Here is an 18,138-nt window from a genome sequence, read left to right on the forward strand (position 1 = left end):
ACTCGATTGTGGTCGTAAGTCAAGGACTACCTGTATTGCAACCAGCCAGATTGATCCATTAGGTCTGTCTCTCTCCAGGACAAGGAGAACGAGACGGGAACAGCAGAGAAGGAAATAGCATAGCTTAATCCAGTGGTGGCGAATCTATGGCACACGTGCCAGAGGCAGCACTCAGAGCCCTCTCTGTGGGCACGCGTGCCATGCCCCAGAAATGGCAACGGTCCCTCTTCAACCAGCCGCCTGCTAACTCGCCGAGGTCCCACGTGGCCGGATGTATTCCAGCATGGCTGGTTTCCCTCCCCTCCCCATCCCATCCCTCCTGGCGTCACATGCTCTCCTTTTCCCAGGCACGACCCACTGCTTCGCCTCCTCAGCTGTCAGCTGGCCATCCAGCTCAGAGGCAGCTTCTCTGAACTGCTGGCGGCAGGCTGTGGAACCCCAGAGTGCACCAATTGATGGACACTGTCGGTCCCCATGCGCTCGCTGGCCTCTGTGTGAGGGGGCCGATGGTGTGAGGCAGCAGCTGCCCCGGCCCTTGCCCCGCCGCGCCCTGCGACAATGGCACCCCCACCCCACCTCGCCTCACCCCGCAGGATGAGCCTCCTGCCCACCACCCCACCTGCCAGAGACCCCCTGGATCTCCCCCAACCCTCACAGGTGTCCCTCCTCACGAGCAACATAGAGGTGACCACGCCCATCTTGGCCACACCCATCCAATCTGTCATGACCACCACAGCCACGCCCACCCAGTGGGCCACGCCTACCTGGCACCCGGCAATAAATAAGTGGGTTTTGAGTTGCAGTTTGGGCACTCGGTCTCTAAAAGTTTTGCCATCACTGGCTTAATCCTTCCCCACTCTCCCTGGCAGGAAACCTTTGATTGCAACTTTTTATTAAAACTATGGAAATAGGGAGCTTTCCAAAGTCCCAGAAAAATGCCATGTGAGAACTCTGGAAAAGAGGAAAAGGGAGTCTGCCAAAATGAGAAGCAAAACAAACCAGGATAGAAGAGTCTTGAACACTAAAAATGGAGCCATGCCCTGCATGGCTTGTCACAACTTTGGCACTAACAGAAGGACAACTTGCAAAGGCACCTTGATCTTGTGCCAAATCTGCACAAAGGGGAATGTTGTATTAGTTTCAGTGCTCTATCTGTCTCCTGAGGGCCAAATTCAGTTTGCCTCTTGAATTCCTATCTATCAGGAATCTATCAGACTTCCTTTTAAAGTTATACATTACATAATAAGGTATGTCATTAAATTGCTGCCGCTGTTTCCTGAGTTTCATGCAACATTTTTTTTCTCCGCTCGGCAAACGTGATTTCCATTCAGTTTGGTTTGCTCTCTAGGTATATCAAATACACATAACAAATTATTTCTCAACAGAAACAGGACGCCGGAAATGGATTTCCAGGTATTTTTAATTGTTGGGTATCTGACCCCTTAAAGCGGGGGTGTCAAACTGCCGGCCCACGGGCCGGATGCATCATGACGAAACCGCACCCACCCCATTGCCAACAATGGAAAAAAAGTCACGATACCTCACAACACCTCACATGACATGGCGAGTCTGACACCCCTGCCTTAAAGTAAGGTCTGAATCTTACAGCAAAAGCATATGCATATCCATTCAGGGACACACCTTAACAAGGGGAGCATTTTGCTTTTTTGAGATGTTTTATTTCACTTGATGGGCCATTAAAATCCAGTCTTGTATTTAAAGCAATAGACAAGTTGCATTAGGCAACCAGGAGCTGGCTAGAGTGAATGAAATGACCAGCCATCCACTCACAAAGCTGTATTCGTTCCTATGGCAGGTCTGACTCACCATAATGCTTTCTTACCCCATTTAGGTTCAAATTATGAGATTAGCCTGCAAATAAGCCTTTTGCTCTGCTCCCTTTGAAAGTGATCAGTATTTTGTAAGCTTCTCTTAAAACCTGCCACCACGAACAGCAACTTCAAAGCTGAAACATCCTCAGATTACTAAACGGCAAAATTATACTGAAAGTATAAACAACAGGTGGCAAATTTATCCCCTAGGGCAAGCATGTCACAACTGAGACATCACGTGACGTCGTGTGACGTATCGGGACTTTTTCCCCATTGCCGGCAATGGGGTGGGCGTGATTTTGGCGTGACGCATCCGGCCCATGGGCCGGGAGTTTGACACGTCTGCCCTAGGACAGTGATGGCGAACCTTTTAGAGACTGAGTGCCCAAACTGCAACCCAAAACCCACTTATGCATCATTGAGTGCCAGGTGGATGTGGCTCATTGGCTGGGTGTGGCCAATTGGGTGGATGTGGCCCATTGGCTGGGCGTGGCTGCGGTGGTAATGGCAGACTGGGAAGGAAAGTTCAATCAATCAAATCCAACTTTGCAAGATTTTTTTTCCCACAAGAAGTTGAAATTAACTGATTGAACCTTTTTTTTTTTGCACATGGCGGTGGAGGCCTAAAGCGAAAAGGTTTTATAAAACCCAGCTGAAGGCCTAGGACTGGGGCGATAGCGCACGTGCCCACAGAGAGGGCTCTCAGTGCCGCCTCTGGCACCCGTGCCATAGGTTCGCCACCACTGCCCTAGGGTGTTCTAAAAGGTACTGGAATGACCCTTTGGACCAGATCTGGCTCCTCTAGGTACCACAAGTTGGTTTGTACTTTTTCATCTGCAAACCCTGATTCTGGGTTCTCAGCTGTTTAGATCAGTGGTTCTCAACCTGTGGGTCGGGACCCCATTTGGGATCGAACGACCATTTCACAGGGGTTGCCAAACAACGCATTCTGCCATTTTTTTTCCCCCTTTTCCTTAGCTGTGCTACTCCCTTTTTTTCTATTGGCTTTTGAAAGCCAAAAGAATAGACTCTCTTGAATAGAGTCTAATTCTATTGGCTTTCAAAAGCCAATAGGAATTGTCCAGGCTGTCTCTGCCCTGCTGAGCCCGCCAAAAGTCCCATTCTGCAAACGGTGCTGCACCAGTTGAGTAGTCCTCGACTTACGACCAATTGAGTAGTCCTCGACTTACGACCGGTTGGGGGTCGCGGCATTAAAAAGGTTGAGAACCACTGGTTTAGATAGATGCACACTGGTCTCCTTTCAGTCCTAAGTCCTGACTGGCAACCAAACTGGCCACAACCGGCCACCACAAGGAAGCTCAAAATTTTTGTTGCTCAGTGAGATGGTTGCTAAGTGAATTTTGCCCCATTTTAAGACTTTTCTTGCCACAGTTCTTAAGCAGTTAAGTTAGTAACACGGTCATAAAGTGAATCTAGCTTCCCCACAGAGTTTGATTGTCAGACGGTCAGAAAAGGGGATCACGTGATCCCAGGACACTGCAACCATCATAAATAAGAGCCGGTTGCCAAGTGTCCGAATTTGGATCACGTGACCATGGGGAGGCTGCAACGGTCATAAGTGTGAAAAATGATCAGAAGTCTTTTTTTTTTTCCTCCAGTGCCTTTGTTCTGAATGGCCACCGAACAAATGGGTTGTTAAGTCAAGGACTACCTGTATTTTTGAGCTTCTCCTTCTTTGCCATCCTCCAAGTAACGCTTCTCGCTTTTTAAGAGACAAACTAGGATTTTGAGCAGCGAAGCAACAGTTCTGAGTTGATTACATTTAGCTTCTTAGCAGCTGAGAGAGCAGGTGTCCTGCAGGATGGGAGGAAACCTATAAAGGGAAAGGCACTTACCAGGCATTAAAGGAGATTACTAGATGATCTCACCTGCCCTGTGCAAGCTTCCCTTCTCAGCGACCTAGGCCAATTTGCAACTTGTAAAATTAATCGCTGGCTGACTGGTTCACCAGCTGGGAAAACCCCCAGCGTGTTACGGATGCTTTAATTTATAGAACTTGGGTGCAGCCTCTGAAATTGAATCTCAGGCACGAGCAGGTGGAAGCCAGAGACTGCAAACATACACACAAAGCCTTTTCAGGTTTCCCCATTCCACAGAAGGCCGAAAATCTGAATGCTGGGGGAGGGGGCACAGGCCCTATAGCAGGGGTAGGCAACCTTGGCTCTTTTATGACTCGTGGACTTCAACTCCCAGAATTCCTGAGCCAGCATGGCTCAGCTTGAAAACCTCTCCCTTTCCCCTCAGCATGGCTGGCTCAGGAATTCTGGGAGTTGAAGTCCACGAGTCATAAAAGAGCCAAGGTTGCCTACCCCTGGCCTATAGAAATGGCCCTTCCCTCCCATCTAAAAGATGGAGTAATCCACCAATGTATGTAGGGGGAGCCAAGCCATATCACGAATAATATTTCTCTGAGAAATCCAATCTAAGCGCAGGTTTAAATGTTACGAACATCTGGAACATCCTTTTCTTCCTCCTACCATAATAATTGGTGCACATTGCATGTATGCATATAAGCAGTCCTCGAGTTCGTTTAGTGACCATTTAAAGTTACAACGCACGGAAAAAAGTGACTTGTGACGGTTTTTTGCACGACCACTATAGCCTCCCCGTGGCCACGCGATCAAAATTCGGATGATTGGCAGCCGATTCCCTTCCGTGACCTTCTGACAAGCAAAGTCAATGGGGAAGCCAGATTCAGCGAACCACCATGTTACTAACTTAACAACTGCAGTGGTTCACGTAACAACTGTGGCAAGAAAGGTCATAAAAGGGGCGTTGACTTACCTGAACGCCTTTTCTCAGCACGGAGATGGATAATCCACGCAGTGGGTTGAGACTGTATTCCTGGCCAATCAGATCAGTCAGCCAAAGTTGCCACGCCCGTCCTGGACCATGATTCTCCAGTCTTGACACGAGCGCAGCCATTGACTGACAGTAAGACGTTTTGGCTCCACTAAATATACCCTATTATCCTAGTCTATAAGGGTGGGTGTGGATTATCCATCTCCGTGCTGAGAAAAGGCGTTCAGGTAAGTCAACGCCCCTTCTCCAGCACTGGAGATGGATAATCCACCCAGTGGGACATACCAAAGCCTATTGTCCCTTGGGTTGGGGAATAGACTGGTCCCGTGTGTAACTTTGGTCTAGAACCTGCTGGAGAATCCTCCTACCGAAGGAGGCCTCTGCAGAGGAGTACTTGTCAATTTTGTAATGGCGAATGAATGGAGAGGGCGAGGCCCAAGTGGCTGCCCTGCATACCTCTTCAATAGAAGCCTGCATGGCCCATGCTGCTGAGGTGGCAGCACTCCTTGTGGAGTGGGCCGTGATATGCTTGGGGACTTGCAAGGACTCCGCCTGGTATGCCCCAGTGATGCATGCCCTAATCCACCTACCGATGGTAGAGGACGAGACCTTCCGGCCCCTAGTAGCGGGGTGGAAGGATATGAAAAGCGCTTCTGAGCGTCGGAATTCCGCTGTGCGCGAAATGTAATGTCTTAGTGCCCTGCGTACGTCCAAGGTGTGCCATTGTTGCTCCAGGGGATGAGCTGGGTTTGGACTGAAGTCTGGTAGGACTATTTCCTGTGATCTGTGAAAAAAGGAGTTGACCTTTGGAATGAATGAAGGGTCTATTCTTAGGACTACCTTATCCCTGTGAAAATGACACAGGTCCTTCCTCGTTGAGAGAGAAGCTAACTCGGATATCCGTCGAGCTGACGTGATAGCTACTAAGAATTCTACCTTATGGGTCAGGTAGCGAATGTCACATGTTTTGAGTGGTTCGAAGGGCGCTCTGGTAAGAGCTTGTAGTACTCGTGGTAGTTCCCACGATGGATACCTGTGCACGGTTGGCGGTCTGATGTTCGCAGCCCCCTTGAGGAAGGATCGGATTAAGGGATGCTTGCCCAAGGATTCACCGGGGCTGGCAGAAAGTATAGTTGAGAGGGCGGCGATTTGCCTGCGCAGCGTGTTTGGCGAGAGGTCCCTCTCTAGGCCATCTAGTAAAAATTCTAGGATCTTGGGAATTGTGATCCCTTCGAGTAACAATTCCTGTTTAGAGCACCATGATTGGAAGCTTCTCCACGTGGCCTCGTAGATACGGTTCGTGGAGGGGCGCCTTGATGCCTGTATGACCCTAATTACACCCTGTGAGCAAGCCCCCTTGGCTAAAATTGACCGTTCAAGAGCCAGACGGCTAGTTGTAGCCATTGTGGCTCTGGGTGGGAGATCTCCCCCTGCTTGAGGGAGATCCTCTCCGGAGGAATCCGCCATGGATTCGTGCGGGAGAGACTCCTCAAGTCTGCGAACCAAGGTCTCCTTGGCCAATAAGGGGCCACAAGGATTACCTCGGCCCTTTCCCGCAGAATCTTGCGTACTACCGCCGGAAGGAGAGGTAAGGGTGGAAACGCGTACAGGAGTCCCCTTGGCCATGGGCTCCGTAACGCGTCCGTCTGCTCTGCTCCCCTGGATGGGAATCGGGAGAAGAAGCGAGTTAGGCATTGGAAGGAGAGGCAAAAAGGTCCACCTGGGGAAGCCCGAAGCGGTGACAGATCTCCCTGAAGATCCTCGGGTGTAGTTGCCACTCCGAGTGATCTATTGTTGATCTGATCAACAGATCTGCTTGGATGTTTGCCTCCCCCGATATGTGGTCGGCCTTTATGGAGGCCAGATTTTGTTCCGCCCAGGCCCCCAGTAGGAGGGCCTCGGCCGAGACCGAGCGAGAGTGTGTGCCCCCCTGACGGTTTATGTGGGCCTTGGCTGTCACGTTGTCCGTCAGGACCAGTACGTGCCTGCCTTTTATGCTGCTGTGAACATGCCTTAACGCTAGGTGAATAGCCCGCAGCTCGAGCCAGTTTATGTTGTGTCGGAGATCCACCGCTGACCAGCGGCCCTGTGTCCACTTGGTCCCCAAGTGGCCTCCCCAGCCGAATAAGCTCGCATCTGTTGGGACTACTACTCTGTCTGGTTCCCTGAAGGGGGACCCCCTGAGGAGAGCTGGAGATAGCCACCACCTGAGGGAGTGTCGTACTCTCAGAGGTATGCCTACCCTCTTCCGGGATGCACTGATTTGCTGTCTCTGAAACGGGAGCATGAACCACTGCAGTTCTCTTGAGTGCAGCCTTGCCCAAGGAACTATTGCTATGGTCGATATCATCTTCCCTAGCAGCTGGGAGAGGCAGACCAGCGTCACTGACTGACCACGGCTTACCTGTTTTACGGCTTTCTTTATGCTGCTGAGGCGTTCCTGTGATAGGTACACCTTGCACTCCGGTCTATGACCGCTCCCAGATGGAGTATTCTCATAGTTGGGGTTAGATGGCTCTTTGGAAAGTTCACCGAGAAGCCGTGGTCCTGCAGCAGTTTTATCACTAACTTTAGGTCCGCCCGAGACTGCTGGGCGGACGATGACTGGATTAGAATATCGTCCAGGTAGCACTGGACTCTGACTGGTACGTTTCTTAGGTGTGCTGCCAGAACCACCAGAATCTTGGTGAACACCCTGGGCGCTGATGACAGGCCGAATGGAAGTGCCCTGTATTGAAAATGGTGCCCCCTGTAGGCAAACCGTAGAAAGCTGCGGTGAGCCAGAGAGATAGGGATGTGCAAGTATGCCTCCGTGAGGTCGATCGATGCCAGAAAATCCCCTTTCCTTACGCTTCCAAGGATGGAGCGTAGTGTCTGCATTTTGAATTTGCGGTATTTTATGTAGAAATTTAGCCTTTTTAAATCCAGAACGGCTCTCCAACCCCCCGAGGGTTTTGGGACCACGAAGAGGATAGAATAAAACCCCTGGTCTCTCTGGTTCATAGGCACCGGCTCTACGGCCCGTATGTTTAGAAGGTGCTGAACGGCCTCGTTCATGAGCCTTCTCTTTGTTGGGTTTGTGGGACAGGGGCACGGGCGGAAGCGGTTCGGAGGCTTTGAGAGAAATTCTAGAGATAGACCATGACGTATGGTGTTCCTGACCTATACGTCCGTGGTGGTCTCTTCCCACTGGGGAGCAAACCCTGCTAGTCTGCCCCCTATGGGAAGGTCTGGGTGGGAGTCATCTGGTACGGCGGAAGGGGCGGTTGCTCCCCCGAAAGGGCCGTCTTCCCTGCGTTTGCCTATGTCTTGTGTTCTGTCTGTCCCCCTGTCTTTCCCTATCCTGTCTAGCTGGAAGGGTTGGGAATTTTGAAAGTAGTTGACCCTGGCTTCCGTACGAAAGGATTGTTTCCTTCCCCAGGAGCCGGGTCTCTTGTCCTGCCTTTTAAGCATGTGTTTAAGGACCTTGCGCTTGTCCTTGTTCTCTGTCAGGTATGGCGTTAGTGCCTCACTAAACAGCTTTGCCCCTTGGTACGGAGCCGAAGCCAATTTCCACTTGGATTTGGTATCCGCCTGCCAGTTCTTTAGCCAGAGGATGCGCCTGCTCGTGTTGTTTGCCGCCATTGCCTTGGCTGAAAACTTGGTCGCTAAAAGTGTCGCGTCCGACGCATATTCCGTGGCCGCTACCATTTTGCTGAGTTCCTGGTGAGTGCGTATATCCTCCATGGGAACCCGGCCCTGTAACTCACGGAGCCAACAAAGTGTGGCTCTGGTGAAAAAGGACGCGGAGGTAGTCGCCCTGGTAGCCCAAGCTATTGCCTGGTGCGTTCTCCTGTAGTTGGACTCACTCTTTCGGTCCTCGGCTTTAAGAGCCTCAGCAAAATCTCCTGATATGGCCGTGTCCGATATCAGGGGACCTATGGGTTCGTCCACCACCGGCACCTCCAATGTTCCCTCTAGCTCCCTTGCTACGTTAAATAACTTCCTCTCCGCATTGCTAGGAAGCGGTAGGGAGGTTGGCGCTGCCCACTGTTTCCTTATTGTGTTTAGGAACATGGTCGGGCATGGTATGCGGTGTTGAGTGATTACCTTTTCGGCGAACGTTGGCTCAGCCTCCATGTCAACTGTGACAGGCTCCGCTGGTGTCCCATGCCCCAGATCGGCTGTGGCCTCAGCCTTGCGCAGAATGGTAACAAAAAGAGAAGGGTTAAACAGGCCGCTGAAGGACGGCCCTTGAGGTGAGGTGTCCTCCTCTTCCTCAGACATTTGAATCCCTTGTGACGTACCGGGCTGGTCCAGGTAAGCTTCCTCGGAGACCGACGAGTCTGAGAAGGAGGAGAGGTCCTGATGGTCCTCCGTTTCCTCCCGATGCCTCGTTCTAAGTCCTAGAGGCTTGGCTTTGGAAGTTTGAGCCCTGGCCTCAAATGCACGGTCCACTGCCTGTGCTATTAGGGTAGCTAGCAGATCCCCCGTCAATGCAGGAGGAGTAACCATTGCCTGCGACCCTGCAGGTGCTGTGGTTAGCATGGTCCTCGGGGTTTCCTGTAACCTCCGTGGGGAGGGGGATCGGGAGAGCGATGAGAATTCACCTATCCCACCCTCTGTTTGGGACTGTGATGAGTTCCCTAATGACCAAATGGCCCGTGGGGATGAAGGGAGACCCAGCGGTAGATCAGGACCTATCCCCCCATTCTGCCTATTTTCGATTCTGGCCCTTTTCTGGGCTCTGTCGAACTCTTTTTCTAGGGCTTGGTGTCTTCTGATTGCCTGCTTGTCAGCCTTCTTTGATGACTTCCTTGCAGCCTTTCTAGGGGCTGCAGAGGATTCCGAATCCTCTGAAGCGGGTGCTCCAGAGGATGAAGGCAGGGCTCCACTGGAGGGAATGATTGCTTCCTCCATTCTCCATTAACGCCGGGCCGCGATAGGGGGGACCCAGGTAGTAGGAGAGCTCCAACTTTTGAGTAAGGACAGGCGCACTACTGGGGGCGTCTGGAACTCAGGAGCAGACTCTGCAAAATTGTCAGAGTTAGTCACTGTGCACGGATAAGAACAGGCACGCTAATGGGAATGCCTGGAACCCGGCTTGACTATGGTGGGTAAGAACAGGCACGCGACTGGGGATGCCTGGAACCCACCACTAAATCCAGAAGCGTACGGGCCACTAATGGGGGACCCGAAGTCCGGAAGGAGCCAAAGGCAACTAAACACAGTTAGTTATGAAAGGTTCTTATTTACTGTAGATTGAAGACACCAAGTCCTGGAACCAGCAGCTATGTGTCTGATTTGAATGTCTCTGAATGAATAATAGATGCTTTAGTACCCTAGTACTGCTTGCCTATTAAATCACTCCAGCGGCTGAACCTAGGCTTCTCAGGGAGAAGATCCCCTGTTTGGACAAAAATATGGCCGCCACTGCCAGGAGACTACTGCGCATGTGTTAAAAAGAGCAGGAGATTATTGCGCCTGTGCTAAAAAGGCTGCCTGTGCCACGTGCGGTTGTAACAAAGAGCCGCGCGTGCTCCCAGCTGTGCAGACAATGGCGCCTCGTTTAAAAATCCTGAGCAGCCTGGTGAGTGAAAGAGACTGCTCCTTCGCACGCCAGCTGTTTCCCTTAATCAATCTCCCTCCCAGCATGCGTCCCCTTTGTCCTCCGCTCCCCTCGCTAATTGCTTGCCTTTCTGTCTTTCTTTTTAACGCGAGGGGTTGCACGAGCCTCCCCGTTTGTTTAAGGCTGGCTGCCGGCTGTGGGAAGGTGGTTGGGGTTTGGGTTAGGGAGGGGAGTTAGGGATTTCCCCCTTTTAAGTGAGGGTGGTTTCCCCTGTAGGGAATCTGACTTCCTGAGTCTTACAATTTAGCCAGGAAATTTTTGAGTAATCAATTAAATTGAATTAAATTATCTCTAATTAACTTTTAAACTAAGCAATTTCAGCTACTAGAAGAAAATCCCCCCAATGGAAAGGAACTATACCTGCCCAAGAGCCAAAGTTGTACGTCTTTCTGTGTGGCCAGATCAGTCAAGACTGGAGAATCATGGTCCAGGACGGGCGTGGCAACTTTGGCTGACTGATCTGATTGGCCAGGAATACAGTCTCAACCCACTGCGTGGATTATCCATCTCCAGTGCTGGAGAATGGGGAAAATTCACTTAACAACCGTCTCACTTAGCAACAGATTTTTTTTGCCTCAATTGTTGTTCTAAGTCGAGGAGCGCCTGTATTATATTCTCCCAGCCAAGAGAGACCTTTCTCAAACAGGTGGCAAGAGAAATTGATGGTGGCCCCCAGCAAGGAAGAGAACTGGAGGCTGGGAGATCGTTTTCAGCAGCAACTCAAGGATCTTCCCTGTCCATCCCTTTAATTCCAGTTCTATTTCTTAAGTTTCTGGTCCTCAGGAATACGACAGGACCTCAACGTCAGCAGCAACAGCACAGGTAGTTCTTGACTTACAACCAAAAGTAGGACTAGAATTTCCATTATTAAGCGGAAGGATTAAATAAGTCGGGTCCGATTTTGTGACATTTGTTTGCAGTGTTTGTTAAGCGAATTACTGCAGTTAAGTGAACCACGTGGTTGTTAAGCAAATCCACCTTTTCCCATTTTATTATTTTTTTATTTGTGGAAAGCTAACTGAAATGGTTGAAAATGGTGGTCACAGGACTCCAGGAGGCTGCAACTGTTGTATGCACATGCCAGTTGCCCAAATTTGGATCACGTGACCACGGGGATGCTGTGCAAGGACTGTTTATAAGATACAGTGCTGTTGTAACATGCAAAGGCCAGTAAATGCTGCCCCAAAGAAGAGGGAGTCAAGCTATTCTCTAAAGCACCTGAAGGCAGGACAAGAAGCAACGGATGGAAACTGACCAAGGAGAGAAGTAACCTAGAACTAAGGAGAAACTTCCTGACAGTTAGAACAATTAATCAGTGGAACAACCTGCCTCCAGAAGCTGTGAATGCTCCAACACTGGAAGTTTTTAAGAAGAGACTGGACAGCCATTTGTCTCAAATGTTATAGGGTTTTCTGCATAAGCAGGGGGTTGGACTGGATGACCTCCAAGATCCCTTCCAACTTTTTTTATTGTTGTTGTTGTTACTAATTGTTTTAAGTCAAAGACTACCCATAGTGACATTTCCTCAGATAGTTGTTAAAAAGTAAAAATTGGAATGCAATGTTTTATCACCTTATTCAGCAAATGTATGAGAACAAAAAAAAAACATAATACACAAATCAATGAAAAGAATCACAAGGAGACCCTATAACAGTGGTGGCGAACCTATGGCACGGGTGCCAGAGGCGGCACTCAGAGCCCTCTCTGTGGGCACGCGCACCGTTGCCCCAGTCCTAGGCCTTCAGCTGGGTTTTATAAACCCTTTTTGCTTTAGGCCTCCGCCACCAGGTGCAAAAAAAAAAAAAGGGGGGGTTCAATCAATTAGTCCAATTTCAACCTTGCGGGGGGAAAAAAAAGATCTTGCAAAGTTGGCATTGATTGATTGAACTTTTTAGTCCCATCCAATCTGCCATTACCACCACAGCCATGCCCACCCAATGGGCCACACCCAGCCAATGGCCACACCCACCCAGTACCCGACGATGCATAAGTGGTTTTTGGGTTGCAGTTTGGGCACTCGGTCTCTAAAAGATTCGCCATCACTGCCCTATAATAAGCCTCTAGTCCAGGGGTGTCAAACTCGCAACGTCACGTGATGTGTCGTGACATATCGTGACTTTTTTTCCATTGCCGGCAATGGGGTGGACCCCTGCTCTAGTCCATACCCACACTACGCTCTGTTAACATCTCCAGCAGCTCTTCACAACTGTCTGGAAAGCAACCCTATCTCGGGGCAGGGAAGCTGTTCCATAAGGCAGATGCCATAATACAGAAGGCATCTTGAGACGGAAAGGAAGAGAGGATTTTAATCTAGCAAATAAGTACAAATAATAAATAAGTATGTAGACTAGGAGAAAGTCTGCATTTCTTCGTATTGAATTTCTGCAAATCATGTCAAAGAATGAATGAAGGAAGGGAGGGAGGGAGGGAGGTGGGGATAAGAATGAGGAGAAGGAGAAAGAGGAGGAGGAGGGAGGGAGGGAGGGAAAAAAGAAGGAAGGAAGGAAGGAAGGAAGGAAGGAAGGAAGGAAGGAAGGAAGGAAGGAAGGAAGGAGGGAGGGAAGGTAAAAGAAAGTGGGAGTGAAGGAAGGAAGGAAGGCGGGAGAGGAAGGATGGAATGAGAGGAGGAGGGAAAAAAGAAGGAAGGAGAAAGGGAATGAGATGCAGGGAATGAGATGCAGGGAAGGAAGGAAAGAAGGAAGGAAGGAAGGAAGGAAGGAAGGAAGAAGGAAAGAAGGACGGAAGGAAGGAAGGAAGGCAGGAAGGAAGGAGGAAGGAAGAGGGAGGAGGGAGGAAGGGATGGGAATGAGAGGGGAGTGAGGAAAGAAGGAAGGAGAAGGGAAGAGATGAGGGAATGAGATGCAGGGAAGGAAGGAAGGAGGAAGAAGGAAGGAAAGAAGGAAGGAAGGAGGAAGGAAAAGGAAGGAAGGAAGGAAGAAGGAAGGAAGGAAGGAAGGAAAGGAAGGAAGGGGATGGGAGGAGGGAGGGAGGGAGGGTAAGAGAAGGGATACGGGTGAAGGAAGGAAGGAAGGAAGAAGGAAGGAAGGAAGGAAGGGGATGGGAGGGAGGGAGGGTAAGAGAAGGTCGGGTGAAGGAAGGAAGGAAGGAAGGAAGGAAGGAAGGAAGGAAGGAAGGAAGGAAGGAAGGAAGGAAGGAAGAAGATGGGAATGAGAAGGAGGGAGGGAAAAAGGAAGGAAGGAGATGGGAATGAGAAGCAGGGAAGGAAGGAAGGAAGGAAGGGAGGGAGGGAGGGAGGGAGGGAGGGAGGGAGGGAGGGAGGAAAGAAGGAAGGGAGGGAGGAAGGGAGGGAGGGAGGGGATTCCACCCACCCACGTTCTGCATCTGCTGTGTTTTTCATTTCACCCCGTCAGATCTGATTCCAAACTCAGGCTGCCGGGTTCACTAATGAGCAGTGTAAGGACGTGGAACAAAAACATCTCACACTTCAGAAGTTTTCGGGATCGCCTCTCACAAAAGCTTGCACAGGTGCACTGCCTAATCATTCCTGCAAAAAAAAAAAAAAGGGATTAGGCAGAGTGTTTGCCAAGCTTCTCAATGCAGATCAGGCACAACAATAGCTGATCTGGATCTAAGGTGTTCACCCAAGCCTGGATAATTTCAGTAGAGGAAGAATGAGCAGATACAACAGTCCTTCTGACATTTTTTGGTCTCATTTACCTAGGACAGAAGCATCTCTTCTGACGCTCTCTGCAATTCCCCCAGGGTTTCGTGCTATTAATTCACTGACTGATTTGTTTAGATCCACTCCTTGGACTAGAAGTAGAAGGATTTTAGTTCTTACACACACATTTATATTGATTGTTCCTTTATAAAGGGAATCCTCAAATTATGAGCAGGCTTGGGCCCAGAATTAGGCTGCAAGCTTTTTTAAAAAAAATTGGTTTCAATTATAAATTCAATTATAAAATCAATTATAAGGAGCTGAGATGGCGCAGCAGTTAGAGTGCAGTACTGCAGGCCACTTTAGCTGACTGTGTTCAGCACGTCAGCGGTTCAAATCTCACCGGCTCAAGGTTGACTCAGCCTTCCATCCTTCCAGGTTAGGTAAAATGAGAACCCAGATTGTTGGGGGCAATGTAAATATATATATACATTGCTTACTGGTGTACACCGCTTAGAGAGTGCTTGCACTTAAAGCGGTATATAAGTCTCATAAATAAATAAATAAATTCCAATTAGAGCCAATCTGATCTGGTAGTTAAGACACCAGGCTAGAAACCAGGGGGCTGTGAGTTCTAGTTCCACTTTAGGCATGAAAGCTAGCTGAGTTACTTTAGCCCAGGGGTAGGCAACCTTGGCTCTTTTATGACTCGTGGACTTCAACTCCCAGAATTCCTGAGCCAGCCATGCTGAGGGGAAAGGGAGAAGTTTCCAAGCTGAGCCATGCTGGTTCAGGAATTCTGGGAGTTGAAGTCCACGAGTCATAAAAGAGCAAAAGGTTGCCTACCCCTGCTTTAGGCCAAACACCAGTTGGCGGTGAGTTCTAGTCCTGCCTTAGGCATGAAAGCAGTCTTAGTCAAGTTTGTAGTTCATCGGAAGGCAAACTCCATATGAACCATCTGTTTGCTATGAAGTGAACCACAGAAGCCAGTGAGATAGGAAAGAAAGAAAAGGAAACGAATAAATCCTGGAAGAAGGTCTGGAAGCATCTCAATTTTTTTATTATATATATATGTACTGCAAAGACAACTTTCCTAGGGCAAAGTTCCTAAGACAATCCATTTGCTCAGATGTTGCAATACTGTACTGGCTTATAACCAACAGCATCAAAATTTATTTCTGCTTGCCAAAATCCACCCTGGGGGCGGGGGCGCGTTTGAGACTTGCAGTCCAGACAGGACACCAGATTGAGGAAGATTCATTGAACCCAAAGAAGCACGGATTAGGGTTTTGGCAAATCCCAGGATACTTCCACAGCCAGCTCGCCTCTGGAAGCATCAGGTTGGAGAAAGCTGGTGTAGATGAACACAGTGGAAGCAAAACACCTTCTCCCTGTTAACATTCCCATTAGCATGACCACTTAATTATCAAAAGCTAATAGGCAAGACTCTTGCCAGTATGGTTAGCCAGTAAAGAGCCAAATAAGCTGTCAGTGAAACCTCCCGGTTACATTAGAAAAAGGAAGGTAAAGGAGTTTCTGCAGATTTCATTCCGCTAGTTCAGTGGTTCTCAACCTTTTTAATGCTGCGACCCCCCAATAGTCAAGGACTATTCAACCGGTCGTAAGTCGAGGACTACTCAACTGGTGCAGCACCGTTTGCAGAATGGGACTTTTGGCGGGCTCACCAGGGCAGAGACAGCCTGGACAATTCCTATTGGCTTTTGAAAGCCAATAGAATTAGACTCTATTCAAGAGAGTCTATTCTATTGGCTTTCAAAAGCCAATAGAATAAAAGGGAGTAGCACAGCTAAGGAAAAGGGGAAAAAATGGCGGACTGCGTTGTTTGGCGACCCCCGTGAAATGGTCGTTCGACCCCAAATGGGGTCCCGACCCACAGGTTGAGAACCACTGACCTAGTTGTTGACAATTATAGAGGACAACGCTCATCTCCCTTTCAAGGCCATAGAGCAGAGGTAAGCAACCTTGGCTCTTTTATGACTCGTGGACTTCATCTCCCAGAATTCCTGAGCCAGCCATGCTGAGGGGAAAGGGAGAGGTTTCCATGCTGAGCCATGCTGGCTCAGGAATTCTGGGAGTTGAAGTCCACGAGTCATAAAAGAGCCAAGTTTCCTATCATCTAGGCCAGGGGTAGGCAACTTTGGCTTTTTTATGACTCGTGGACTTCAATTCCCAGAATTCCTGAGCCAGCATGGTTCAGCTTGGAAACCTCTCCCTTTCCCCTCAGCATGGCTGGCTCAGGAATTCTGGGAGTTGAAGTCTACCAGTCATAAAAGAGCCAAGGTTGCCTATCCCTGCCAAAGAGCCAACAGAGTCCAAAGACATTTCCGTAGTCAAGAGGCCAGCATAAAATCATGGAGTACTGTCACCTTCCCATCAAAGGGATACCTATTTATCTACTTGCATTTGCATGCTTTCAAACTGCTAGATTGGCAGCAGCAAGGAACGGGAGCTCGCCCCTTCGTGTGGCGCTCGAGTCTTGAACCTGGTCTGCTGGGTTTCCAGCCAACAAGCCCAGTGTTTTAAGGAAGGAAACACTTCCTATCAATATACCAACAGCCAGAAAGTGGCATTATCTACCTACAGAAATAAATCTTTTCTCCTCCACCACCTTTCTCCATGACGTCTGCCTGGCCACTCAAACCTACCAAGTAGCAAATGCATTTGGGATAATAATTGGCAAACAGGCAAATAAAAAAAATATCATGGAATCAAGCCAGCCACAAGATACAGAGAATTACTGACTCATCCATGGTTAACACACCACTGAGCTTCCTATTGAACATATAAGTAAGAGGTACGTGGCATATGAGTGTCACAAAACTAAACACTGCTTTCCATAACACCTGCGCCATTCTCATCACACTATTTATTTACAGAGTCTAGGATTTTTTTTAGAGGGAAAAAAAACCTTCAGCTTAATCAAATATGTCAAATCCATCTTTGCACTCAAAGGCATGGGAACAGTGAGTCAGGTATCCACTTAATATGGTTCCTATTGATTCCCACATTTCTTCCGTAGCTACTTATGTTAGCATACAGTCCTCACTCTTCCTGTTTTCCCGCAGAAAAGATGGGTGAGCACAGAAAAAGTGCAACTGCTCCAAAGGGAAGAGGGTGGACCTCAATCTGCATCTGCCCAGTTCTAACTCAACACCTTAAGTGGGATGCTACAACCAACTTGGCCTTAAATGCGTTAACCTTATGGAAACTATAGTCTTAAAATCTGTGGACATCAGATTGGGGACATCTGTATAGTCTTTTATATTGCACTGTTCTATGATTTGGGCACTGTACATTCACATTTTTGTTTTGGGTTGTCCAAAACATGAAAATTGGACAGAGAGTGAGGTCCACGAAGCTATGCTTTCACTGTACATTCTTAGAATAGATTAGATAAAATGACATCCAATATCAGCACATTAAAGAAACATCAAAATCCATGAGTTAATCCTGTATTAGAAGATACACATTCTCAATCTGAAACCTATTCAAACATGAGTATTCAGACATGATCAGCAAAGAGGCCTACAGGTTGACTTCTATAAAAAGCCAACTCCCCTGAAAATTAATCAATTAAATCTTGAAAAGTCACAAGTCATTGAGACAGATGTTTGGGCAAGACTGAGCGAATGTCTTGGTTTTCCTTTGGGTTAGACCTGCATGAGATCTGGTAGAGGAACTCAGCTCAGCTTTGCAAGAGGCAATCTCTGCAAAGGGTGAAGAAAATGACAGAGCTGCTAAACAGAATTTGGTTTGTGTACTATAGTTCCAGACTAAGCATTGCCTCCAGAAGCTGTGAATGCTCCAACAGTGGAAGTTTTTCAAGAAGAGACTGGACAGCCATTTGTCTGAAATGGTATAGAGTTTCCTGCCTGAGCAGGGGGTTGGACTAGAAGACCTCCAAGGTCCCTTCCAATTTTATTGTTGTTGTTGTTGTTGTTGTTGCAAAAGGTTCCCCATCAGAATCAGACATTTCTGAGCAGGGCCTGTGAAATGCCCCAAATGTCTGCATTCTCTCAATGAGAAAACCAACGTAGTCTAGTGGTTAAAGTAAAGACAAGAGGCAATGGATGGAAACTAATCAAGGAGAGAAGTAACCTAGAACTAAGGAGAAATTTCTTGATAGTTAGAACAATTAATCAGTGGAACAAGTTGCCTCCAGAAGTTGTGGGTGCTCCATTACTGGAGGTTTTCAAGAAGAGACTGGACAACTATTTGTCTGAAATGGTACG

At 48.6% G+C, this 18,138-nt stretch overlaps 1 long non-coding RNA gene across 6 annotated transcripts in view; it reads right to left on the minus strand.

Annotated features, from left to right (window-relative positions):
* Nucleotides 1-18,138, minus strand: part of LOC120304828 — a 177,600-nt gene that overhangs the window by 71,187 nt on the left and 88,275 nt on the right. For 5 of the 6 annotated variants that reach the window (XR_005555847.1, XR_005555846.1, XR_005555848.1 and 2 more), the window contains one exon: nucleotides 13,593-13,768. This is a non-coding gene — a long non-coding RNA (uncharacterized LOC120304828). The remainder of the gene's footprint in view (nucleotides 1-13,592; nucleotides 13,769-18,138) is intronic. The other variant, XR_005555851.1, reaches the window with a different exon arrangement.

The sequence above is a fragment of the Crotalus tigris genome, unplaced genomic scaffold (assembly GCF_016545835.1).
Source record: "Crotalus tigris isolate CLP2741 ecotype Arizona unplaced genomic scaffold, ASM1654583v1 scf7180000017661.16357234195:1864864, whole genome shotgun sequence".
Taxonomy (NCBI): Eukaryota; Metazoa; Chordata; class Lepidosauria; order Squamata; family Viperidae; genus Crotalus; species Crotalus tigris.